Source organism: Narcine bancroftii, chromosome 7 (assembly GCF_036971445.1).
Source record: "Narcine bancroftii isolate sNarBan1 chromosome 7, sNarBan1.hap1, whole genome shotgun sequence".
Taxonomy (NCBI): Eukaryota; Metazoa; Chordata; class Chondrichthyes; order Torpediniformes; family Narcinidae; genus Narcine; species Narcine bancroftii.
Window position 1 is genome coordinate 92,645,368 of NC_091475.1, and position 27,905 is coordinate 92,673,272.

Genomic DNA, 27,905 nt, shown 5'->3' on the forward strand with positions numbered 1-27,905 from the left:
ATTCAGTTGTTGACTTCTCCTTGACATTCATCACTCCACTGTTGATCATCAAACCTTGACCTCCCTCTCTAAACTTTTTTGCCTTCATATCTTAATTTTCAGATAAAATTGGTCTGAATTTCTTTGATGTTAGTTTCCTTATTATGAGAGGGTGAGAGAGAAAGAGAGAGAGAAGTAGAAAGATTAATAAGTAGATAAATTATATAACACATTGACACACACACAAAACAGTAGACTTTGAAGGAAAAAAATATGTAAAGCAATCCATTCTATGACTTTTCAGAGTCAGATAGAGAGGAGTGTTTCTGTCTCTCAAGGATAAGGAACTGACTGAGTGGTGAAAGAATACAAAAAATGCTGGAAATGGTCAACAAGTCAGGAGGCATCTGTGGAAAGAGAAACATGTTAAGACAATGATGTTCCATCAGAGCAGGGAATAAGCAGAAATAAACAAGTTTAGATGCAGGGATGGTAGAGAGGGAATGAAAATTCATCATCTCTAAAACAGATCATCATTTGTGACCGATTTCTGTGCTTGTGTTTCCCAGATTAAAACAGTGAATTGCATTGGAACTGCTTTGGGATGTTGTAGCAATTGCTTTTCCCCTACCTTCAGTCAGTCATATTTATCTTTGCAGTTATAGAGTTTGCAACTAATTTACTGCTGTGCTCAGACTCAAAAATACCATTGAATGAGTATGAGAGTTTATTGTCAATATACAGATGGACCAAAATTCTTATTTGCTGCAATTACACAGGTACATAGGACAAACCAACAACAATAGTTAAATTAAAATCACTACAGTCTCTTCAATCTGAGGCGCCTGCAAGCTCACACCAAGACACAAGAGAAACTTGTCCGTGAACTACTCTTTGCAGATGATGCCGCTTTAGTTGCCCATTCAGAGCCAGCTCTTCAGCGCTTGACGTCCTGCTTTGCGGAAACTGCCAAAATGTTTGGCCTGGAAGTCAGCCTGAAGAAAACTGAGGTCCTCCATCAGCCAGCTCCCCACCATGACTACCAGCCCCCCCCACATCTCCATCGGGCACACAAAACTCAAAACGGTCAACCAGTTTACCTATCTCGGCTGCACCATTTCATCAGATGCAAGGATCGACAATGAGATAGACAACAGACTCGCCAAGGCAAATAGCGCCTTTGGAAGACTACACAAGAGTCTGGAAAAACAACCAACTGAAAAACCTCACAAAGATAAGTGTATACAGAGCCGTTGTCATACCCACACTCCTGTTCGGCTCCGAATCATGGGTCCTCTACCGGCACCACCTACGGCTCCTAGAACGCTTCCACCAGCGTTGTCTCCGCTCCATCCTCAACATCCATTGGAGCGCTTACACCCCTAACGTCGAAGTACTCGAGATGGCAGAGGTCGACAGCATCGAGTCCACGCTGCTGAAGATCCAGCTGCGCTGGATGGGTCACGTCTCCAGAATGGAGGACCATCGCCTTTCCAAGATCGTGTTATATGGCGAGCTCTCCACTGGCCACCGTGACAGAGGTGCACCAAAGAAAAGGTACAAGGACTGCCTAAAGAAATCTCTTGGTGCCTGCCACATTGACCACCGCCAGTGGGCTGATAACGCCTCAAACTGTGCATCTTGGCGCCTCACAGTTTGGCGGGCAGCAACCTCCTTTGAAGAAGACCGCAGAGCCCACCTCACTGACAAAAGGCAAAGGAGGAAAAACCCAACACCCAACCCCAACCAACCAATTTTCCCTTGCAACCGCTGCAATCGTGTCTGCCTGTCCCGCATCGGACTTGTCAGCCACAAACGAGCCTGCAGCTGACGTGGACTTTTTACCCCCTCCATAAATCTTCGTCCGCGAAGCCAAGCCAAAGAATGTGTCATGAGACAGAAAGAGGTAATAAATATGAATGTATAAATAAATAATTTAAAAGAGTGATATTTTAATTGTGCATGTTCATCTCTTGGCAGATCCTGAGTTGTTTACGGTTAGGTTAATACTGGGAGTTGCTGAGAAAAAAAAAATCTGTTCTTGAACCTAGAAGTGCCATACTTCAGGCATTTATACCTTCTCCCTGAAGGTAGAAGTGAGGAGAGATTGTGGCCAGAGTGATGGGGATCCAATGCACCTTCACCACAATGGACAAAGCAGCACTTTGCAACAGTTTCTCCTTTTACAAGTCTAAGTTTCAGCAGAAAGTTGTGTTTAAAATAATTATTTTTAGTTCAGTATGCTTTAGAATGCGATGAAGTTTGGACGTTGTAATTCCAAACAAACTTCCTGATAACTTACAGTCATCAAGGCAGCAGATGATTTTTTTTTGCCAATAGTATTTTTAAGACAATGGAAGAATAGTGCAAGCTGCTTCATTTAAAATGGAAAGAAACATTAAATAGATTGAACTATCAAGGGAGATGTTACATGAAGGTAAAACGAATGAAAGAGAAATAGCTGGCTCCTGATACACCTGGGCTCACAAGGTAGGAGCTATATGGAATCATACACATTCCTAACAGACCATTCAGCCCAACAGATCAATGCTTGTGAATTATCACTCTTCTCAAACCTCCTTTTATTAAGGTATAAAGTAATTTCTCACAGGAACAATGCCAGTCGATGTGGGTTCAAATATAAATCCTATTTTCTTGTAGAATAAACCAAATGTAGCATGTTCCTGACCCTGTTGCTCAGCCTGCACTAGAAAATAACATTTCAGCTTGAACTGCTTCCCATCAAGCATCAACCAACACACAAAAACTGGCACAAAGTGCCATCTAATTTGGAAAGGTTATTGCCTCTCTCTGGAGGATTTTACAGGCTGCATTGAAAAAGCTGTTAATGGAAATTAAAGTTGAAAATTGTATAACAACCCTCTACATTAATAACTTGTGACAAAGACTCTCTGTTTCAATTTACAGATCCCTCAGGTTTTTTTTTTATTAAGTTTCAAATGCGTTTTATGTTTTTCCTTTATGTTAACGAGAAAGAAATCAAAGTAAAATAGTAAAAAGAGAACCCTAGTCCTCTGAGCTCAGTCAGTCATATTTTTCAACTTCAGCTTTGAGACAGCTGTGATTCAAGCTGGAATAAAAAGAAACAGCCAGTGTCCCTGTGCAATGCTGAAGCAGACCTATACAGTAAGAAGTTGTACCTTTTGCGTAAGGGATAGAATCTACTACAAGCAATAACCAAGGTATCAGCATAGATGTATTTAAGGGGAAGCTGGATTAAATGCTCATGAAATGAGAAAAAGGATATATAGAGAGGCATTTGACATGTTCATTAAATGTTGCATTGAGGTGCAGGAATGGGGATGTAATTTTTGAACTGTACAATACATAGGTGAAATTGTTCTTGGGATTAACATGTGTAGTTCTGATCACCCAAATGCAGGAAGGATGTTGTTAAGCTAGAAAGAGTGTAGAAAAGATTCACACACACGTTGCCAGGACTTGAAGGCTTGACTTACAAGTAGAAACTGCATAGGCTAGGGTCCGTGTAGCACAGGAGACTGTATCGGTGACCTTGTAGTGATAAGTGACATAGATAACATGAATGGTTACAGTCTTTTTCCCAGCATGGGGAGTTTAAAATTAGACAGCATAGATTTAAGGTGAAGCAGGCAAGATTTTAAATGGATTTAAGTGACAGTTTTTTTTTTCATATGGAATGTAATGGGTATGTGGATCAAACTGCCAGAGGAAGTGGTAGAGGCAAGTACAATTACAATGGTTAAAAAATGGTTAGACACGGATTGGAAAGATTGAGAGGGATATATGCCAAAACAAAGGCAAACAGGACTAACTTAGGTAAGTCACTTGGACGAATTTGGCTGAAGGACCTGTTTCCATGCTACATAAATCTATGACTCTATGATACTTGAGGTTAGATGAAATAAAGTGAGAGGAGCCTTGAATGAGGCATTAGTTCTGTCTGTTTGAAATCTGTAAAATTCTATGCAGTCAACACCTTGGGAATTGAATGTATCAGGAGCCATTTAATTCTCTTTAATCTTTTTTGTTCATCCCAGCTACATATAAATTCTAAGTAGGGAAGATTCTTTAAGCATACCTGCATACATATATAAAGAATAGGCTTGTGATTGCATGATGAAATATTTATAGAGGTCATCTTTGCCTAATTTTTAAATCATGGTTCTGAATAAATGTTTTTTTTAACGTTATGGATTAAATAAAGCTTCAAATATCAATGTTCTTCCTTCACTACATTCAGAAGAGACTCCCACAATGGCATATTTGGTTTTGACTCCATCCTCCATTATTGCCATATTACTATTAAAATATACAAGATGTAAATATAGCACCAGATGCTAGAAACCCAAAATAAATGGGCAGCATGGTTACTGAGGCATTTAGCATGACGCTATTACATCACCAGCAACCCAGTTTGTAAGGAGCTTGTGCGTTTTTCCCATGACCGTGGATTTCCTCCAGGTGCTCTGGTTTCCTCTTGCCTTCAGGGGTTGTAGGTAATTGGGGTACTTGGGCAGCATGGGCTCATGGGTGGGAAGGGCCAGTTACCATGCTGTATCTCTAAAAAAAATTAAATTATAAATTAAATTAAATGCAGAAATTCTGAAAACACCCAGCATTTGTGGAGAAAGAAAGAAAGACACATTTTTAAACCCATCCAATTGATTAATGCTGTCATTGCAAACAGCATCTGCAACAGGATCGTAGAATGGAATTGAACTGTTGATTGTCACATGTACTGAGATATAGTGAAAGACTATTTTGCATGTCACCCAGGCCAGAACAACCTATACATAATACAACACTCAGAGAGAAAATAAGAATAATAGTGAAGGGGACAGTGTTGAAATGAAACAAAAAACTTTTTCTCAAAGAGAAAAAGTTCCGTTAAACAGTGCAAGGCATCATTTTTTTACCAATGAAGGGTGCATTCAAGAGTCAGATAACAGGAGGAAAGGAATGTCCTTGAATCTGCACAATGAGAAGTGGGGAGATGAGAGTGTGATCATGGTGGGATGAGTTCTTTAATCTATTGGCTTTCCTGATGCAGTGGCAGGTGAAGTCAATGAAGAGGAGGTTGGTTTGTGTGAGCTGCGTTCACAACTCTCTGCAGTTTTATTCGGTCTTAGACAAAGCAGTTCCTGAACCAAGCTGTGATGCATCCAATGAGATATTCTCTCTGGAGCCTCAATAAAAATTGGAAGACAGTAAAATCCCCATGATCTGGAATTCAAGCAGCCAGCACCCTCAAGCAACCGGCAAAAAAAAAAATTGCAGAAAACAAATGGGTAAGAAATATAAAAGTTTAAAATTGGTGCCCCTAGCAGTTAGTTTGCCAATTCATGCACACACAATCTCAAGCAACTGGAAATCCTAAATACCAGGGATTTTACTGTATAATAATTTATTTTAACTTCTGAAAAAGTGGAGGTGTTAATGCATTTTCTTCATTGTACCAAGGAAGAAATTAGACTGTCGTGAATTCTTTGGTGTAAGGATACTTGGTCAAGACTTCAGTGCCTCTGGTTTATTTTACAATACAGAGGTTGAAATCATTTTGATCATTCAAAGAAAAGAGTAAGGGGATAGTATCCAGTGCCTTGTTATTCATTAGAAAATAAGAAATAAGTCACCATTTACCTGCTCATGCCCTGAGCTTAAACTTTGGTGCCACTTTCTAACACTTTTCAATTGTTTTCAAACTGATTGTTTATTTGCTTGTTGATGTTCCAACAATTTCCCAGCTTATTCAGTGGAATCTGATTCAATGGAAAATTTCAGATCAGCAAAGAACAAATCTGCTTTAGCATGTTGAAAAAAAATCCACGACATTATAACTTTAATCTTTAATTTCTAATTACATATATTTCCTCCAAGTAGCATAAGATTTCTTTTTAACCCCAGGTTATTTTTGAAGAGAATAAGCAGCTTTATATTGTTTCATTCATCAAACTACAGCAACTTTCCAACATCTTCACAGCTAGCCAAACAATTAAAGATTTTCCCACAGGGTAAGTACAAGAAAGAATATGACACCTCACTCCAGATGGAGAAATTAAAATAGGTGGCTATTTTCATAGCTACTTCTTTACATCCATATCTCTTGTTTCTCCATGAAAATCCAAGGGGGTTTGCATGGAGGAAGAGAGGTAGGGAAGTAAAAAGATTGAAGGAAGTCATTCCAGACAAAAGCTGGATATGATGGGCTTTGGTGGAGTGATTTGATCTGGACATAATGCAAAGGTTAGTATTGGAGGGGCACAGAGATCCTGAAAGGTTTTTGGACTGCAGGAATTTACAGAGAGGGATGAGGTGGTACAGTGGTATAATTAATAATTCATAAATGTGATTCAAATCCCACCAGAGCTGCTGTGAGATTTAAATTCCGTTCATAATTACAGGTCAAGTTTATTATCATCTAATTGCACAACTTCTTTCTTTGGCTTGGCTTTGCGGACGAAGATTTATGGAGGGGGTAAATGTCCACGTCAGCTGCAGGCTCATTTGTGGCTGACAAGTCCGATGCGGGACAGGCAGACACGGTTGCAGCGGTTGCAGGGGAAAATTGGTTGGTTGGGTTTGGGTGTTGGGTTTTTCCTCCTTTGTCTTTTGTCAGTGAGGTGGGCTCTGCGGTCTTCTTCAAAGGAGGTTGCTGCCCACCGAACTGTGAGGCGCCAAGATGCACGGTTTGAGGCGATATCAGCCCACTGGCGGTGGTCAATGTGGCAGGCACCAAGAGATTTCTTTAGGCAGTCCTTGTACCTTTTCTTTGGTGCACCTCTGTCACGGTGGCCAGTGGAGAGCTCGCCATATAACACGATCTTGGGAAGGCGATGGTCCTCCATTCTGGAGCCGTGACCCACCCAGCGCAGCTGGATCTTCAGCAGCGTGGAATCGATGTTGTCAACCTCTGCCATCTCGAGTACTTCGACGTTAGGGATGAAAGCGCTCCAATGAATGTTGAGGATGGAGCGGAGACAACGCTGGTGGAAGCGTTCTAGGAGCCATAGGTGATGCCGGAAGAGGACCCATGATTCAGAGCCGAACAGGAGTGTGGGTATGACAACGGCTCTGTATACGCTTATCTTCGTGAGGTTTTTCAGTTGGTTGTTTTTCCAGACTCTTCCAAAGGCGCTATTTGCCTTGGCGAATCTGTTGTCTATCTCGTTGTCGATCCTTGCATCTGATGAAATGGTGCAGCCGAGATAGGTAAACTGGTTGACCGTTTTGAGTTTTGTGTGCCCGATGGAGATGTGGGGGGGATGGTAGTCATGGTGGGGAGCTGGCTGATGGAGGACCTCAGTTTTCTTCAGGCTGACTTCCAGGCCAAACATTTTGGCAGTTTCCGCAAAGCAGGATATCAAGCGCTGAAGAGCTGGCTCTGAATGGGCAACTAAAGCGGCATCGTCTGCAAAGAGTAGTTCACGGAAAAGTTTCTCTTTGGTCTTGGTGTGAGCTTGCAGGCGCCTCAGATTGAAGAGACTGCCATCTGTGCAGTACCGGATGTAAACAGCGTCTTCATTGTTGAGGTCTTTCATGGCTTGGTTCAGCATCATGCTGAAGAAGGTTGAAAAGAGGGTTGGTGCGAGAACACAGCCTTGCTTCACGCCATTGTTAATGGAGAAGGGTTCAGAGAGCTCATTGCTGTATCTGACCCGACCTTGTTGGTTTTCGTGCAGTTGGATAACCATGTTGAGGAACTTTGGGGGGCATCCGATGTGCTCTAGTATTTGCCAAAGCCCTTTCCTGCTCATGGTCTCGAAGGCTTTGGTGAGGTCAACAAAGGTGATGTAGAGTCCTTTATTTTGTTCTCTGCACTTCTCTTGGAGCTGTCTGAGGGCAAAGACCATGTCAGTAGTTCCTCTGTTTGCGCGAAAGCCGCACTGTGATTCTGGGAGAATATTCTCGGCGAAACTAGGTTTTATTCTATTTAGGAGAATCCTAGCGAAGATTTTGCCTGCAATGGAGAGCAGCGTGATTCCCCTGTAGTTTGAGCAGTCTGATTTCTCGCCTTTGTTTTTGTCCCAACTAAGCTTGAAAAACTCCTGCAGTTTGACATGCAGAGTTTTACCGCCAGCCTTCCAGACCTCTGGGAGGATTCCATCCATACCTGCTGCTTTGCCACTTTTCAGTTGTTCAATTGCCTTATATGTCTCATCCTGGGTGTGGACCTCATCCAGCTCTAGCCTTAGGGGCTGTTGAGGGAGCTGGAGCAGGGCGGAATCTTGGACTGAGCGGTTGGCACTGAAAAGAGATTGGAAGTCTTCTGACCATCGGTTGAGGATGGAGATCTTTTCGCTGAGGAGGACTTTGCCGTCTGAGCTGCGCAGCGGGCTTTGGACTTGGGGTGAGGGGCTGTACACAGCCTTTAGAGCCTCGTAGAAACCCCTGAAGTCGCCAATGTCCGTGCTGAACTGGGTTTGCTTGGCGAGGCAAGTGCACCACTCATTTTGGATCTCCCGGAGTTTGCGCTGAAGATGGCTGCATGCACGACAGAAGGCTTGTTTCTTCTCTGGACAGGACGACTTTGTAAGGTGAGCCTGGTGGGCAGCTCGCTTCTTTGCCAGCAGCTCCTGGATTTCCTGACTGTTTTCGTCGAACCAGTCCTTGTTTTTCCTGGAGGAGAAGCCCATTACCTCTTCAGTGGATTGCAGTATGGTAGTCTTCAGCTGATCCCAGAGGGTTTCAAGGGACGGGTCCGTGAGGCAGATTGCATCGTCGAGCTTTGCTTTGAGGTTTTCCTGGAAGTTTCCTCTCACTTCGTCTGACTGCAGGTTTCCAACATTGAACCTCTTTCTGGGGGCTTTACTGTTCCTGGGCTTTGGCTTGAAGTGAAGATTGAGCTTGCAGCGAACCAGCCGGTGGTCAGTGTGGCATTCCGCGCTGGGCATGACCCTGGTGTGGAGCACATCTCGTTTGTCACTTTCTCGCACCAGGATCTAGTCCAGGAGGTGCCAATGTTTGGATCGGGGATGCATCCAGGCAGTCTTCAGGCTGTCCCTCTGCTGAAAAAGGGTGTTTGTAATGACAAGCCGCTGTTCTGCGCAGAGCTCCAACAGGAGGCGCCCATTGTCGTTGCACTTGCCGACGCCATGCTTGCCCAGGATTCTTGGCCAGGTTTCTGAGTCTTTGCCGACGCGAGCGTTGAAGTCGCCAAGGATGACAACCTTGTCGGCTGTAGGGGTGCGTTGGATGAGGTTGTGCAGGTCAGTGTAGAACTTGTCCTTTTCTGCTGGTTCCGCCTGGAGGGTTGGAGCATAGACACTGATGAGGGTGATGCGACGCTTGTTTTGAAGGGGGAGTCACATGGACATGATTCGGTCCGAGTGGCCTGTCGGAAGGTTTTCGAGTTTGGAGGCAATGGAGTTCTTGACCAAGAAGCCTACACCAGATAGGCGTCATTCATCCAAAGGCTTGCCAGACCGGTAGAGTGTGTAGCCCGCGCCGCGTTCTTGGAGGCTGCCTACATCTGCCAGGCGGACTTCACTGAGAGCGGCTATGACGATGTCAAGTCTGAGGAGTTCATGTGCAATGAGGGCAGACTGACGTTCAGGTCGGTGGCTGTCAGCCTTGTCTAGCATGGTTCTGATGTTCCAGCATGCTAGCCTGAGTTTGTGAGCATCTTTTGAGGGGTAGGACGTGGAGGGGGAGGACGTGGAGGGGGAGGACGTGGAGGGGGAGGACGTGGAGGGGGAGGACGTGGAGGGGAAGGACGTGGAGGGGGAGGACGTGGAGGGGGAGGACGTGGAGGGGGAGGACGTGGAGGGGGAGGACGTGGAGGGGGAGGACGTGGACCTGTCCTCGGGCCTGCGCAAAGGAGCTTTTAGGTGGAGTGCAGTGTGCGCAGTACTGGCCCCACCCTTTACACCCATGGTTCGTGTGCCGTGGCCAAGCAAGCTGGGACGTGGCAGCGAGGTCCTTGGGTCGTAGGTTTTATATCGGAGTGGCCTTCTCCTATGCAGGTTTCTTACCCGGGCTGGAGGGGCCTGCCTCCCCTCTTAGGTCGGACCATACTGCCCGGTCCGGGGCCGAGGCCGCCGCTGCTCTCCCTGTGCCCTGACTGGGGCCGCCGCCTCCACCTCTCTGCCCGGACCAGGGTCTCCGCCTGCCTCACTCGACCGAGGCCGGAGCCGCCGCCCCCCCCTTGCTCCTGCCCGGATCTGGGCCGCCACCGCCTACCCTCTGCCCAGACCGGGGCCGGGGCCACCGCTGCTCTCCCTGTGCCCGGACTGGGGCCGCCGCCTCCACCTTCTGCCCGGACCGGGGCCTCCGCCTGCCTCACTCGACCGAGGCTGGGGCCGCCGCCTCCCCCTTGACAACCTGATGGAACACCATTCTCCGATCCTCAGTACAAAACATGCATACAGACAAACAATACATCTGCAGGATAAGTATTTATATATATAAATATTATTTTGTGAATATGAGCACCTTGGATGATTAGTATGAGCAGTTCCTTTGATCGTTCAGTGTTCTCATTTCCCATGGGAAGAAGCTGTTCCTCAGCCTGGTGGTGTTGGCTCTACCCTAACAGGTGCAGCTGAAAAATGCTGTATGCAGGGTGGGTGGGGTTGTCATTGATTTTGCACTCCTTCTTCAGACCTCAATTCCAGTAGATCACGTCAATAAGGGTGAGGGCGACTCCAGTGATCCTTTCTGCCACTCTTACAGTCCTGTGGATTGATCTCCAATACATTTCTTTGCAGCAACTGACCCACACTGTGATGCAGCCAGCTAGGATTCTCTCAATTTAGCTCCTGTAGAAGGTTGATATAATTGTGGCTGGTAGCCTTGCTCATTCAGCTTTCTCAAGAAATACAATCACTGTTGTGGCTTCCTGACAAGTGAGGAGATGTGTACCACAATAGGTCATTAGCTTAATGAACTGTGAATGAGTAGTGGAGGGCAGTCATTCCTGGTCCTCCTGAACTCAACGATCATCTTGTGAAGGATTGTGGCTGTCATGTGACAGCACTGTCTCCTACCTAGTCAGAGGACACACCAGCTGCCAATCAAGGTTTGGTCTCGCTCCATCCAATGGAACAGGAGGCAAATTAGGACAGGTGCTGCAGCCTTTTGGACAAACACCCAAAAGAGAGAGGTGATAGATTGGGGAGAGGAGTGTTGGAACACACCAGGGTTTTGGGGCAACTGAGGCAGGGACAGCATATGGCAATGTTGACACAATGGGTTATATTCAACTTTTTCCATTAAGGAACCAAATCAATGTTCTTCGATTGAACCAAGCTTTCATTTTAGAAGCCAATGGTTGTGGATTAAATAATTATTGATAGATAAGGTTAATTGAGAAAAGATCTGGAAAAACAACACTAAATTGCTTCCCTAAATTGATCCATTTAAAAAAAAACAAATTAATTGTACATATACAAAATGATAACAGGCCCGTACCACCCAATTGACCTACAGCCCCTGTACGTTTTGAAGGGTGGGAGGAAACTGGAGCAACAGGAGGAAATGCATATAGACACAGGGAGAATTTACAAACTCCTTACAGACAGTACTGAATTTGAACCCCGATCGGGGTTGTAATAGCGTTGTGCTAACCACCTAACTGAGATACCTTTCCTTATCCTTTGCTCAATGCTCATGCTTTACTTTTTCTGTGACAAGCTGTTGGTCGTTTATCCCAATGAGTCAAAATTTTGTTGGACTTGGCCAATGGTTATGTTAGGACCTGTCTTTTCCAAACTCTACCCATGGAAGCAGGTCCTGAATTCAACCAAACTTCCTGCAGGGCACAAAATGCATTGGAGGTTGAGATCAGGAATATGATATTGAAACAAAGGATTAGCCTCAATTGTGGAACTGGCTTAAAGGACTGAATGGCCTACCACTGCAGTTTATCATGTTTCTCTATTTCTGAACCCTAGTGTGTCATTTAATGAGTGACAAGCGTGGTCTTATCTGGCACTTTGCCCCATTGCTGGATTCCACATCAAGTCTAATCTAATATTATATTATCAGAGATAACTAACAATTAAAATATAAAGTTCTGGGATTTGGCAGAAGGCAAAGCACTGCCCCTCCCAGTCTGTCAATGCAGGGAGGATGTTTACACTGACAGGTGGGACTAGAACTTGGAGACAGTGCCTCAAGATTCAGGGAATGGATTTAAGACCGAGATGCGAAAGTACTTCTGCCAGAGAGTAGTGAAACTGGAATTCCCTGCCCAATGAAGCAGCAGAGGGTGCCTCATTGAATGTATTTAAGAGAAGGATGGGAATGTTTTTGAAGAACTGGCAAATTAAGTGTCATTGAGGGTAAATGAAACTGAGTTCACAGACATGATCATATTGAATGGAAGAGCAGGCTCAACAGCACAACATGTTCTAGTCCTGCTCCCATTTCTTGTTTTCTTGTTGCCAGTGAAGTGGGGCCTCAGGATAAGTCAGTCACCACTCAACTCCCTGGTTCATCAGGTCAACAAGATTGTCCTTCTCCATCCAACCTTAATAAGAGTGAGCAAGCAAAGACCAGGGGATTAATTCTGGGACTGGAGCAGGGTGGGATTCACGTCATCCAACCCAATATCTCTAATGAAGTACCTTAGAGAAAATTAAAATATGACTTGAAGTAAGAGCTTATTAAGTGCTGATGTTAATTCCAGTTGACCCTTTCTCTTTATATACATTTGCTTATGTTTTTTTTTAAGCAAAAGATTGATTTTAAGAGCAGTGGGTACAATAGCTTATTTAATGATGGTAGCAATAAGATAGTGTGTCTTGACGGCTTTGAATTTACTGCAGCAACAGGAAAATTTAAATTATGACAATTAACAGCATTTGAAATACAAAACAAATACCTGGTGACCAAATGCATGTAAAACCCATCCAATTCAAGTGTATCTTCCAGGAGAAGCATTCCTGTCTGGAGTGAACAGGACTCTGAACACAAGGTCTATGGGTGAGGCTTATCTGTCTGCATGGTCCGATTGCCCATGCAGCAACAAACTTCACCCTAGGACTCTCCACCAACCTCTTCAGTTTTATTGGGGGTGGTTAATAAATGCTGATCTTGCCAGTGGCACAAAACAAAAAATAACTTATTGTGACACTTTGGCACAAATGTCCAATTATCCTGGGATAGTGAAAAACTAACACCTTTAACTGAATTATCAGCTTTGATACTTGAGATGAATTAATAGAAACCTTAATATTTCAAGTGGTGACATTTAACTACCTTGCAATATTTACTTTTGATTTTTATATTTAATCCTTATTTCACCTGGTTCAGGCATGAAAAGAAGGCTGCCCTCATCCTAAATTAGCAAAGGTCCTGAAAGGGAAGCAGTGGTTAGCATAACTCTTGCCCCACTGCACCAGAGACCCAGGTGTGATCCTGACCTTGGGTGCTATCTGTGCAAAGTTTGCCCATTGTTCCTGTGCCATGTAGATTTCCTCCTGGGGTGTGGTGGTATAATCCCCACTTATCTGAATGCTGAAATGTGTGATTATAATCCTACTCTATTAAGCATGAGTTAAACACCAACTCATGGCCATTCCCAAATACTGGGCATGCTCACCACTGACCCCATTAGAGGTACATCAAGTTATGAGGTTGATAAAATAGCAGCAAGGACACTGGTGTGGACCCAGGAGAGCAGAAAACAAAGACACAGCACTGCTCTGAAAGGTTTAACCACCCAGCCCTAATGCCAGTGACTCTGTACAGACATTAAAGGGCCTGTTGGAGGAGCCAACAGTGCTCACCAGCAGCCATGCGGGGCTACAGACTCGGGGGAGTAGTGGACCCATCTCTTGGAGACATTTGCACTGATAAAATCATTGTCATGAAGACAAAATGCTTCACAACACAATACAGGCCCTTCATCCCACTTTATCCTTGTTGGCCCTGATGCCTATCGGTCCTCATTTCATTTGGCTGCATTAGCCCCGTATCCTTTTCAATTCATGGACAAATGCAAGTGCCTTCTAAACTTTCTGATTGAATCTGCCTCTACCACCTTCTCCAGCAGGTTGTCCCATGCAATCACTGCCCTCTGTGCAAAAACTTGTCTCTTATTTTCTTCCTCTCACCTTAAGCCTGTGCCTTCTCAATCTAGATCAGTGCCCTGTGGAAAATACTCAGGATACTTTATCTTTGGCCCAGTACCTCCCCTGAATCTACATAAACCTGGAATATTACAGCCAATGTTTCAACTACTTACCCTGCAACTCAGGTTGGATGCCATCTGGTCCAGCTGTTTCCACTCTTACTGCAATACTATCTCTGATCCTCAATCAAACCATATTTTGTTGAGACTCTAACATTTTCTTCCTTGGTGAAAACTGATGTACTCATTCCTATCTCTGATCAGCCACACCCCTCTCCTATTGCCCTTTTCCTGTTCATTTACCCATATCAGAGATTTCTGTTTATATTCACTGACATCTCTCTCTCTCTCTCTCTCTCTCACACACTCATTTTCTCTCACTCTCTCAAATGGAAAAAAAGGCCAGATAGAGATCCAAGAGCTCCAGAATGGCCAATGATTGCATCTTCTCTTCTTTAAATAATTACTGAGTACACTGCCACAAATTTCCATGGAATCTGATTGACCTTTCACTTGTTAATCTGAAGTCACTTAAATTTTGAAACCAAGGTATTTCATTTGCTGAGCCAAATCTTTGGCTTGGCTTCGCAGACGAAGATTTACGGAGGGGTAATGTCCACGTCAGCTGCAGGCTCGTTTGTGGCTGACAAGTCCAATGCGGGACAGGCAGACATGGTTGCAGTGGTTGCAAGGGAAAATGGGTGAGTTGGGGTTGGGTGTTGGGTTTTTCCTCCTTTATCTTTTGTCAGTGAGGTGGGCTCTGCGGTCTTTTTCAAAGTAGGTTGATGCCCGCCGAACTGTGAGGCGCCAAGATGCGCGGTTTGAGGCGAGATCAGCCCACTGGCGGTGGTCAATGGGGCAGGCACCAAGAGCTTTCTTTAGGCAGTCCTTGTACCTCTTCTTTGGTGCACCTCTGTCTCGGTGGCCAGTGGAGAGCTTGCCATAGAACACGATCTTGGGAAGGCGATGGTCCTCCATTCTGGAGACGTGACCTACCCAGCACAGTTGGATCTTCAGCAGCGTGCATTGGATGCTGTCGGCCTCTGCCCTCTCGAGTACTTTGATGTTGGAGATGAAGTCGCTCCAATGAATGAATGAATCAGTCACTCAAATGTAGGTACAATTTTAGGAAGACAAGCTAGTCTGAATTGAAAAATCGTTTAACTTACTACTGTGAATGACAAAATAATAGGAGTTGGGTAAAGGATTGAAATTTTTCCTACCACTTAATTCTCCCCTCTGCTCCCAGTCGTATCTTCTAAAATGCTCAGTGTAATTTTGGGGAACAATGCCAGTCTGCTGACTGTATGATTTGCAGCATTACAGGGGCATCACTTGATTTAACGTTATTTAATGATCCTGTTATTTCCACTTAATGTACTCTTGCCAAACATGTCCACACATTTTCTCTTTCACCATCATCCCTTTTATCAATTCATCCTTTCTGCCTTCACTTTCTCAAAGACCTTCCCTCTTGTTCTCTCCTCCTCCCTCCCTTTATCTGCATCCTAAAACTCATTCTATTTCTGATGCAAGATTCCAATCCATTCACCTTCTTTCTGGATGCTACCTAAATTTCTGAGTATTTCCAGAACTCTATGATTATCTAAAACCTGAATGACATTGGCCAGCCAAAAATACATTTAGCAATGTTCGGTTTTCAAGTTTATGCACGATGATATCTGATTCACTAATTTGCTGAGGTCTGAGATCTAGTATGATCCTGGGCCTTATTCCCACTGAAGGATGTGGGGGCAGCATCGGAAATCTCATTGATCTTCTGTGCATTCAGAATCTCAGTCCTTAAAACTCAAAAGGATTGAAAATACCCACAAAAGAGTCTAAAATTAAAAATCTTAATTTTTAATATTATAAATAATACCAGGAGAGGACCATTCATAAGATCAAGGCTGTTTTTTTTTTGCATCAAAACAACGTTCAGTACTCGAGCATCAAGTTGAATGATCTTTCAACATGAAGTGATGGAAATAATCTGCGAGCATTACGTCCTCCTGATATCATCTGAGCTTCTCAGAAAATCAGGAGAACGTGAGAAATGGAAGCAGGTAAAGAGCATCATACCCTTGGAGAGTAATGGGTTCTCTGTCCTACTTGGGAGTAAATGCTAGCAAATGAAAGAGTGAAAAATAATGTTTCAAGAGGAGCCTAATTCTAGTTTCATTTGAATCAGGTCGAACATCTTAACAAAGACCCATCTCAGTAAAAGGACACGAATCTAGATTAGAAGGTCATGGCTTCAAATAGATATGCTATCAGTAAAAAGACACAAATCTAGATTAGAAGGACATGGCTTCAAATAGATGTGCTATCTATAATTGCCAGCAATCCATTTATTTCAATTTGGTTGAGTTTGATTAGACCCTAACCAGGTTTACACATTGATTGCTGCTTCCAGATAAGTAGTTCCATCTCTGAAATATAAAATACTTTTTTTTTGGTGTACATCAAATGAAGTTTGTCAATGCAATCCTTATCTTGTAAACTTCCCAGACCCAATACCTGCAGACATAGCCAGGAAAAAGTCTCAAACAGAAGACAACTAATGGGAAATTCATCTAATTTATCTTATTTTCAGAAGAAGACAGTAAACTTGTAACTCAACAGCATGCAGTTAAAAACTTGTTCTGCCCGATCAGATGCATTTGGAAAACAGTCAGGATTTGCGGAAGAGCCCCGCAAAACCAAAATAAACTTTTCAATTGTTCTCACAGGCAAGGAGATTCAGAATTCTTATTAGCTCATCCCCACGCTGGGCATTCTCTGATGCCCAGTATGGGAGTTGGAACTTGGGCTAGTTGCAAAATACTAATAATGCAAATTTTACAAAGAATTCTGCATCTGTTCTAAATAGACAAGAAATTTTCTCTCATTGATTCTAATGGCAACAAACAGGAAGTAAGAAACCAGTAACTGTCTTGCAGTTTAAATGACTTTCATAAAATTATTATACTTTTTTTAAAATCCATTTAAATCATTCCAAACATTTTTATACCTCTAGTGGTTTGTTTATTTAGATAATTTAATTTTGGAAAATGCTTTCTTTTTGTCTCTTAACTTTTCTTCTGACTTTAAAGTTTTAAAATATTTTGAATGCCCCAGCAAAATTCAGTGTATTTCAATATTGTATGTGGTTTTGTCCAGCAGTGTGATTCAACCAAATGTCCAATGGTTTCACTCGCTTGATGGTAAGCTTAGTATTAGGCACCTCAAATGATGTCCCTTTCTGACATGGAATGCTGTGGAGATAATATCAAGGAAACAGCCTAAAGATCCTCTGCCATGATGATCAGGCAATGTCCCAGAAACGAATACCAGGATTCAACTATTCTTTGCAGAAAAATGCAATCTGCTGGATGAACTCTGGGACTAGCAACATCAGTGGGAGAAAAGGGATTGTCCACATTTTGGATTGGAACCCTTCATCAAGACTCAGAGGAGGAAAACTTCTTCTATATTAGCTTGTCTTGAAGAGATTTCCCAATGGAGTAGTAAATTGGAGCCACAGATGCTAGTATCTGGAGTGAAAACCCATCTGCTGGAAGAACTCAGTAGGTCTAGCAGCATCAGTCAGGGGGGGGGGGGTGTGGGGAAGGGAGGTATTTAACATTTCAGGTCAGAATTTTTTTTTGCATTAGCTATCTGAATGAAGGAAAATCTTTAACTCTGCTCAGAGCCTATTCTAACTAATACAATATTCATTTTTTTTAAACAATAAAACCTCAAAAATGTTTTAAACAAAGGGAACATAATCTAATTCCAGAACATGTTGACCAAAAGGGCAGTGGAAACCAATTCAACAATAGTCCTAAAATGAAAATTGGATGGGTAGGAAATTTGCGGGGCTTCAGGGAATGGGTAGGGGTAGAGAGAGTAATTGAAAAGCTCCTTCAAAGTGTGTGATGACATTGTTTAATGGGTTTAATGAATTATATATGTTGAACATTGAGTGGGTGGGAAGGGGGGTGAAGGAGGGAGGGAAGGGAGGGGGAAAAGGGGAGAAAATGACACTGTGTATATTCAAGAGGGAAATGTTTATGTGTATTTTGGTTAATATGGTTCATAGTGTGAAAAAAATTTTTTTAATTTTAAAAAGTGTTAGGTCAAGCAGCTCCTTCTGTGATGAACAAATGCAAGCTTCAATGAAAGAGAAATCAATTTCCAATTAACAATCTCAATGTTTTGTAATGTAGGCAAAGAAATTATCTTTAAAGTTTTGCTGACTAAAAATTCTGCTGCTCACAAGGACTATGTGAACAATGTAACAGAAAGCAATGTTAATCAAGAAAATTATTTTTTTCATTCCTGTCAGACACAATCTGTTTTCTTTTAAAGCTATTTAGAGAGAAAATCAAATGCAAGTCCAAATACTCAAAGACTGAGAATTTATAAACTTCACATGTTGACAATGCACAGAACATGTATAGGGAGCTACATAAACACCATAAGGCAGAATGAAGATTTGGGGTACATCAAAAGGAGAAGGTGAAGAGACATGGGTGGACCATAAAGCTAGCATGAACATGTTGGACTGAATGGTCTATAAGTTGTAATTTCACAATTAAGCCAAACTATTGCCTGATATTCTGAATTTGATTACTTTGAAATGTGACAGGAGGGCACGAGCAATCTGGAACCTGTTTATTGTTTTTATCTTCACATTCATATCCAATCTCCAAGTTACTGGATGGTTTTAACATTCAAAATATTCGGTCTTGAACACTCTGAATTACTGAGCATCCATAGCTTCTGTGGAGAAAATTCCAAAGATTCACAATCTTTCAGAAGATGTTTCTTCTCATCTCCATCCCAAACAGCTAAGTGACTCACCCCTTAGCAAGAGGTTGTATCCCTTGGATCTACACACTGCAACCTGAGGAAATAGCATCCAATCATATGGAAATGGGAAAGTCACATGTGAATATCAGCTCGTGTTTGACTGAAGAAACTCGTGAGAGATATTTTACAATCTCTTCCCATCTGGGAAATCATTTCATACCTGTAATGAGGTGTGAGGTGGTCACACCAGATAAATCTTTTCTGAATTGTAGCAAATTTACTCCCTAGTAGGACAGAGAACCTGCTACTCTCCAAGGTTAAGATGAGTTCCCATAAATAACTCACCACTAAACCACGTGTGTGGAACTGATGCTGAGCCCTTCATATTATTTTGATTAATGTGGTACAATTTATATGCTTCTTTGCAGTGAATTAGGTGATAATGATTATTCTTACTACTTAAGTTTAATTGTCACTTTGCACCTGGTACTGTGAGAAGGACTCTTCTGTGAGCAGTTCAACTGGTTAACTCTAATAGTCATACAGCCATATAAAGTTACCATGTGAAAACAATCAATTAGTGCCAAGCAAGAGCAGTATGGGCGCTGATGTGGGATTGGAGGAGCCCCATATTGCAGGAAAGTATATTTAAGTTGGAGTAATTAAACAACAGCCAGGTTTTATATATTATGCATTTTATTTATCTATAGATACATATCTATGTGTACAGTACTATTAATATATTGCATGTGTGCTTTATTGAGTCAATTCGAGGCTAATTGGTTTTATTGGAAGATGAGGTTAATTCTTAGAACATGGAACAGGCACCCACCACTGTTTTTTTAAATCTTACCCCTGATGTATCCCCTAAATTTCCCTCCCTTCACTTTATAATTATGTCCTCTGATGTTTGCTGATTCTGCCCTGAGAAACAGGTACTGGCTGTTCACCCTATCTATGCCTCTCATAATCTTGTCCTTTGATTTGCATTCTCTAGGCATATCAACTCATACATAAAGACAATGAGGTGGAGTACAAAAGCAAAAAATATAGAATATAGTTTTATAAAGGTGCAATTAAAAATGTACAAGGCTCCAATTAGGTAGATTTATAAGATCAAAAGATAATCTTTTTTATGTGCCTGGATTACCTTGCCGGGGGTGGAAGCTGAAACACTGGGGGCATTAAGAGACTCTTAAACCCCTTTCACACTTGAAAGTGATCCCAGGAATCAAATGCCAATCGACCTTTAAAGTGGGAAGTGTGAAAGCAAAATCAACTCTATGCCAGTGTCAGATGACATCATCTCACACCGGGCATTGATAACCTTGACCCTTTAATACAATCCCCGCTGTCTGCAGATGCCGGCACTGCAATCAGGCAAGTGTGAAAGGTGTAATTGCATTGTGGGATTGAAATGACCCAAGTTTTTGCATGAGTGCAGGAAGAAAAGATTAAAATAAAGGTATAAACTTTGCCATGGGAAAGTCACAGTGGGAGAGAGAGGGGAAATAGCAAGTGCAAGCAATAAATAGTAATAACAGGCAATATTTAAACAGCGTGGGAAAGTTGATAACGCTATAGCGCATTATTAATAAACACTGGGGTGGGGAAGAGTACAGACCTGACTTCCCAAAATTCTGTGCAGCAGAGAAACCCCTCCATGAATGCTCCATGTATGTAACCAGGCATACAGCCCTTTCTCTGCTGCATGGAATTCTGGGAGGCCAGGTCCACCATCGCATTTTCCCCATGGTATTTATAAACAGTACACGATAGCACTACAAACTTTCCCACACTGTTTAAGTTGTGCGCTATAGTGCTACCAATTTTCTCACCCTGTTTAAAAATTGTCCGTTATTACTATTTATTGCTCGCACTTTCCCACAGTCTCTTTTAAAAGTTTATATAGGTCAGCATGACAATAATAGGAGCTGAAGGGCTCATACTGTGCTATACATAAAGCTTAATTATGTTATAATTATGCATGGTTAATTTTGTTCAAATATACAATCATAATACATTGATCAGGATTTTGGGCAGGTTCATCATCATTTGATGAGTCATGACATCACCAGTAGAAGGTAGAACAGTCCTCACCCCAGGGATGGCTCCTTGCAAGTGTGAAAGCATTCAGCATCCCAGTTAGGAGTGGTCAAATGTGAAAAGCCGAACCTCCATTCCTATCCTAGGACACTGAACAGCCAATTTAGTGGGATGCAAGTGTGAAAGGAGCTTTAGAGAAACCAATGGATGATAGAAAAATAGAGGGTTATGGGATAGGGAAGGTTTAGTACTTTTTTTAATAGAAGGAATATATGCTGAAGGGCCTGTGCTGTGTTGTATTGTTCCATGTATCCAGCCCTTTCAGTGTCTGGCAGGTTTCAATGAGATCTCCTCTCATCCTAAACTCCAGTGAGTACATCCGAGAGTCTGCAAAAGCTCTTCACACATTTAAATCTCACGTCCTGAATCATTCCATAAACTTCCCCTGGACCCTCTCCAAAGCCAGCACATTGGGTTTTTTTTTATATATGTGGGGCTCAAAACTGTGGTCTGGTGAACACCTTATTAACCTTTAGCATTGCATCCTTGCTTTTATATTCTAGTCCTCTCAAAATCAATACTAACACTCCATTTGCCTTCCTTAGCACTGACTCAACTTGCAAGTTAATCTTTAGGGATTCTTACACAAGGACTCCCAAGTCCCTTTGGACCTCTGCATTCTGAATGATTTAGATGATGAGCTGCTTTTTTATTCTTTCTACCAAGTGCATGACCATGCTGTACTGACAATAACCACACCAGCGGTGCGAGTATAAGACAGCTTTAATAAACTAATATGTACACTAAGAGGTCTTGTCTCTGCAAGACGAACCTGGAAGGCTAGACTGTAGCTCTCGACTGCTTTATATACAAGGTCTCTGGGATGACCCCTGGTGACCTAGTGGTGTAATTACATATCACCACACATGCACTTCCCTATGGTGTATTCCATCTATCACTACTTTGCCCATTCTCCAAATCTGTGCAAGTCTCCCAGCAGACATCCTGCTTCCTCAACATATTTGCAAATTTGAAACTACCTGTTACAATTAAATTTGTTCCTTATTAGGCATCTCTGTTGCCTCAGGTTCAAAGGTTGTAAGTTAAACTTCCAAACTAATGACTTGAGCTAAAAAGTCTTTAATTTTAAATTGAGACATATCTGTACAGCATGGGAACAGACCCTTGCAGCCTATGAGCCATTGCCACCCAATTGACCTACAACCCCCAATACATTTTGAATGGTGGGAGGAAACCAGAGCACCCAGAGGAAACCCACACAGACATGGGGAAATGTAAAAATTCCTTTCAGTCAGCACAGAATTCAAAACCTGTGCACTGGCACTTTAATACTGTTGTACTAACTGCTGCGCTAACCATGCTACCCTTGAGAATACTTCCCTATCAAGCTGAATTGTTGGGACTGCTATATTTTGAATGATCAACCTGCATTTTCAAATAGATTGGGAAATCCCTCAATTTGACCAGTGGCATCCTTGGCAATATGTATTTCTCAACCAACAGCTTGAAGAAAGGCTATATGTGAGAGCATATCATGAGATACTTGGCTGTTTGTTATAGCCAATAAAGTTGCTGGTCTATCTTAATTAACATTCATGAGAATTACAATGTCTTTTCCCTACACTTTCAGAATCCTAGCATGGCATTGGCATGGCATGGTTAAATCCCAACAATCACAGTGAGAGACTTATTCCAGTCAACCTGACATTCAATTCTGACACGTCATAGCCAACTTGAAGATCATTAGTTAATAATCAAAAATAAAGAGACTATTACTGTAAGTTAGCGGCATGTTTATTTAACTGGCACCATCTCTAAATATTCAGGTAACCAATATAATTGCTGAAACAATTCTTTATTAAATGAGAATATCATGAATCTTTTAGTTTCTTGCAGACCCATTTATTTATTGAAGAGCAATTCATATCTTACAATTTTTTTAAAAATAGACTATTTACAAAATCAATGGAATAAAGACATTTGGTACCAATGAACTGGAATGAGTAAATCTGCAGATGTTGGCATTGAGTGAAATACACAAAAGTGCTGGAGAAACTCAGCAACATCCATAAGAAATAAAAAGTAAACAATGTTTCAGGCCTGAGGTCTTCATCAGGAATCCTTGAATTTCTTGTGCACCTAGACATTTATTCCTATGATTACTTAACTACAGAAAATGAGGAGGCCATTTAGCCCATTGGATCCATACTGGCCCCTAGCAGAGAATTCCCATCTGTCCCTTTATACCTCCTCCTATTTCTCCATTCTCATGCAACATTCTCTCTCTGACATGCCCATCAACTCCTCTGATTCCTTTTGCCATTAGCCTACACTAAGAAGCAATTTGGAACAGATAATCATCTCCCATCCCATCTTTGTAAACTGGAAAATCCAAGGAAAACCCACACTGTCCTAGAGTCTGTGAGGTGGCACCACTAGTTGCTGTGTCATCCTCCATCCTCTCTTTCTCCAGGAACTTACATCTCAATTTGTTGATTTGAACAAGAAATAAGTTGACTCTTGTGGATTCTATTTGTTTCACAAATTCAATGCAGCAAGTACAAAATGCAGCAAAGGGTATTCCTCACAAACCCATGACTTCTACCACCAAAAGGGACCAGGACATCAAACATATGAGAGCACCACCCCATCTCTCACTCTCTCTCCCCCACACACACCCTTCCCCCCCCCCCACCCCACCCCCACCACTGAGAGATTGGATTTCAAGATACAGTAAAATCCCTGCTATCCGAAATTCAAGCAACTGGCAAAACATTTTGAGGAAATAAATAGATGTTAAGATGAATAAAAGTTTAAAATTGTCAAAGTAAATGTTCTCTGAAGCAACACACAATCCCTGGGTGAAGACAGGAGCAAATATTCAGCCAGTAGAGTGCCCTGGTGGCGCCCTGTCTGCAGCAACCATTAGAAGAAAGTTTGAATAAAATTGTTTGAATGAAATGGTGGTGCCCAGGATGAAGAATTGGCCATGCCATTCACTGCTGGGGTGACTCTCACAAAGTGTCTCCCTATCCCTGCCTAGTAAGAGTTGTTATCTTTATTAATATTGCATATATTATAAGCCTTTATCTGTAAACTTGAGAGGGTGGGTTAATTATGATGGCAACATGGTTAGCGCAGAGTTTAGCGCCATGCTGTTACAGTGCCAGTGACTGGGGTTTGATTTTAAATTTTGTAAGTTACTGGAATTACCTGATTAAAGTGAACTTTACTTAATTAAGGGCAACAGTACTGATTTTTTTAAATTACTTTGCATTTTGTACTGTCTTTTTGTCCTTTAAACTATTTATTCTTAATGCAGGTGTATTAGTTAGATATTGTAAGAGTGTGACTCGGGCAACTGGAAAATTTTCATAACTGGTATCTGCAATCCCCATCAGAGCCAGATATCAGGGATTTTTTTTTACTGTAATTGGGTATTGAGAGGATAGATGGAAAGAAAATCAGTGGTAGAGTCCAGAACTGGAGAGCAAATACAAACAAGAGGAGACAGGATTTCAGGGATGAAGTTGTAATGCCCTTGCACTGTTTTTAACTGTATTTTACCCTATACCTTGCACTTTGTGACCGACTGTAACACTACACCCTGTCATTTTGTTTTATTATTACACTACTTGCAGTAATTGTGAATGAGTTTCTTTCCTGGATAGTACACTATTTAAAAAAAAAAGTTTTTCCATGTATCTCAGTGCTCGTGCAATAAACACTTCAATCCAACTTGTGCAGAAGAGATTTGGAACTCTCTCCCTCAAAAGGTCATTTATACTTGGTCAATTAGTGATTGTATTCATTCATAACAGGTTAATGTGCATTTGTTCTTCCGATGAAATCCCTCGTGTGCACGTTGTAAGATTCTAATTGATATTGCATTTAAGAAAGAAGGATATATTCAGATTCAGATTTCAGATTTATTGTCATGTCATCACATACAACCCTGAGATTCCTTTTTCCTGCGGGCGCGGTAGAATTACCACTAATTGGTAGTGTGGAAAAAAACTGTCCATGGTGTAAACATGTAAACAAATAAAAGAACTGTAAATAGATAATGAATATAAACAAACTGTACAATACAGAGAGAACAAAAGAAGATCAATAAAGTGCCCAAGTACATCCTTAAATTGGTCTCTGATTAAGTTTGTCGTTGAGGAATCTGATAGTGGAGGGAGACCAGCTGTTCCTGAACCTGGTGGTGTGAGTCTTGTGGCACCTAGACCTCCTTCCTAATGGCAGCAGAGAGATCAGAGCATGTGCTGGGTGTTGTTGCCCTTTGATTGTTGCTGCTTTCTGACAGCAGCGTTCCCTGTAGATGTACTCAATAGGGGGAGGGTTTTGCTTGTAATATCCTGGGCTGTGTCCACTACTTTTTGAAAGGCTTTATGCTGAAGGATATTGGTGTTCCCATACCAGACCATGATGCAACCGGTCAGCACACTTTCCACCACACCTCTGTAGAAATTTGCCAGGGTTTCTGGTATCATACCAAACCTCTGCAAACTCCAGAGGAAGTAGAGGTGCTGATGTGCTTTCCTCATGATGCCATTGGTGGGTTGGGTCCAGGAAAGATCCTCTGAGATGGTGACTTCTAAGAACCCAAATGTGCTTACCCTCTCCACCTCTGATTCCCCCATATATCACTGGATGGCAGATGGTGTTATTGTCATACCAAGTGACACAGTCATAGGTGTAATGTGAGTAGAGCAGGGGGCTAAGAACACAGCCCTGTGGTGCTCCGGTACTGATGGAGATTGTGGAGAAGTTCTTAGCAACCTTCACTGATTGTGGTCTGGAGGTGAGGAAACCCATGATCCAATTGCAAAGTGGGAGGTTACATAAAGTCTTGGAAAATTTCATTTCATTGATCGCTAATGTACATTGCTCATTCATGCCTCTTCGATTCAGAATCGAATCAGGATTTATTGTCATGAACAAGTCCCAATATTTGGTGTTTTGTGGCACCATTACAGTACTAACATACATATTATAACAATCTTACAACATTACTCTAAAATATTTTTTTTTAAATATAATAATAGTGCACGAAAAGTCAGGCCGTGTCTTTGGCTCATCGATCATTCGGGAATCTGATGGCAGTGTGGAAGAAGCTGTCCTTGTGCCATTGAGTGCTCATCTTTAGGCTCCTGTACCTTTTTCCCGAATGGTAGAGTGAAGAGGGTATGGCCTGGGTGGTAAGGGTTTGTGAGGATAGAGGCTGGTTTTTTTAAATACTGCTGCATGTAGATCTCCTCGATGGAGTGGTGTGGTGCCTGTGACATTGCAGACGGAATTAACAACTCTCTGGAGTTTATTCTTGTCCTAAGAGTTGGCACCTCCATCCCAGGAAGTGATTCAAGCAGCCAGAAGGCCCTGTCAAGGTTTACGGGAGTCTTCGGTGACATGATGAATCTCCTCAGACACCTCACAAAATATAGCCGCTGGCAAACCGCTTTTGCGATTGCATCAATATGGAGGCTCCAGGACAGATCATTGGAAATGTTGACACCCATGAATTTGAAGTTCTTCACCCTCTCCACTAAGCCCCTGATGGATTGTATTTCCTCTGACTTCCTCCTGAAGTCCACAATTATCTCCTTGGATTTGCTTACATAGAGTGAAGGTTGTTGTTGTTACACCATTCAACAAGCTGATCTACCTCCCTCCTGGACGCTTCCTCATTGCCGTTTGTGATTCTGCCGACAACTGTGATGTCATCTATAAACTTGTGGATGGCATTGGAATTGTGCCTGGCCCCACAGTCATGGGTATATAATGAGTAGAGCAGTGGGCTAAGCACGCATCCTTGAAATGCGTTTGTGTTGATGATCAGTGAGGAGGAGATGTTGTTTTCAATTTGTACTGACTGTGGACTTCCAATAAGGAAAATCAAGGATCCAGTTGTAGAGTGGGGTACAGAGGCCTAGAGTTTGTAGCTTCTTGACCAAAAGTGAGGGAATAATGGTATTGAAGGCTGAGCTGCAGTCAATGAAGAGGTACATGTTCAGCTCATTGGGTAGTGAAGCATCTCAGCCAACTATAGTGTTTGCCCTCATTTTGTAGGCTGTAATGGCCTGCACTCCCTGCCATCGCTTGCATGTATCTGTCTCTGGCTCTAGTTTCCACAGGAATTGCCACTTTGCTTCAGAGGTGGCCTATTACAGGTTGTACCTGGGCTGAGATGCTTCACTACCCGATGAGCTGAACACCTTGACAAGAACCAAACAGTGCCTACTAGAATCCCTGAAGAAGCTGAGGACCCTGTGATATTTGTCTCTGAGGGTGACATCAGAACATCATTCAAGAGGGTGAACCCTCCCAATGCATCAGGCCCTGACGACGTACCCGACTGGGTACTGAAAATTTGTACCAACCAATTAGCCAGAATGTTCACAGACATTTTTCATCTCTCGTTGTGGCAGTCAGAGTTCCCACCAGCTTCAAAAGGGCATCAATCATCCCGATATCCAAGAGTAGCATGGACTGCCTCAACAACTACTGGCCAGTAGTGCTAACTTCATCTGTGATGAAATGCTTTGAGAGGCTGGTTATGGCCAGAAATAACACGTACCTAAGCAAAGATCTGGACCCACTGCAATTCGCCTATCGTCACAATCGCTCCACAGCAGATGCAATATCGCTGCCTCTCCACTCAGCTCTGGATTACCTCAAACAGCAATTCACATATATATAGCTGCTCTTCATTGACTGGAAGTAAAAGATATATAATCATATTTTATAAGGCAATATCATTATAATATCAAGGCAATAGTGATGTATGATGTAACCTATATACTATAAACCAACACCATACCTTTCAAGAAGCTGAGTGTTTGCATCTCAACCCTTCATCTAGTCTTATACACTAGTTAGTGGTTTTAAAAATAGCCATTATTCTGGCAGTTCACATTTTTACAAAAAAATAATAAGCTCCATCTGTATCAATACTCATTATTAGCAAGTTCACAAAAGC

At 42.3% G+C, this 27,905-nt stretch overlaps 1 long non-coding RNA gene across 1 annotated transcript; it reads right to left on the bottom strand.

The window, feature by feature from the left end:
• Nucleotides 1-4,392: 4,392 nt before the first annotated feature.
• LOC138739907 (uncharacterized) lies at nucleotides 4,393-12,980 on the bottom strand. The gene is made up of 3 exons (XR_011342544.1): nucleotides 12,806-12,980; nucleotides 5,623-5,741; nucleotides 4,393-4,542 (listed from the first exon to the last, which is right to left on the bottom strand). It is a non-coding gene; the product is annotated as an uncharacterized lncRNA (long non-coding RNA).
• Between the last annotated feature and the right edge of the window lie 14,925 nt (nucleotides 12,981-27,905).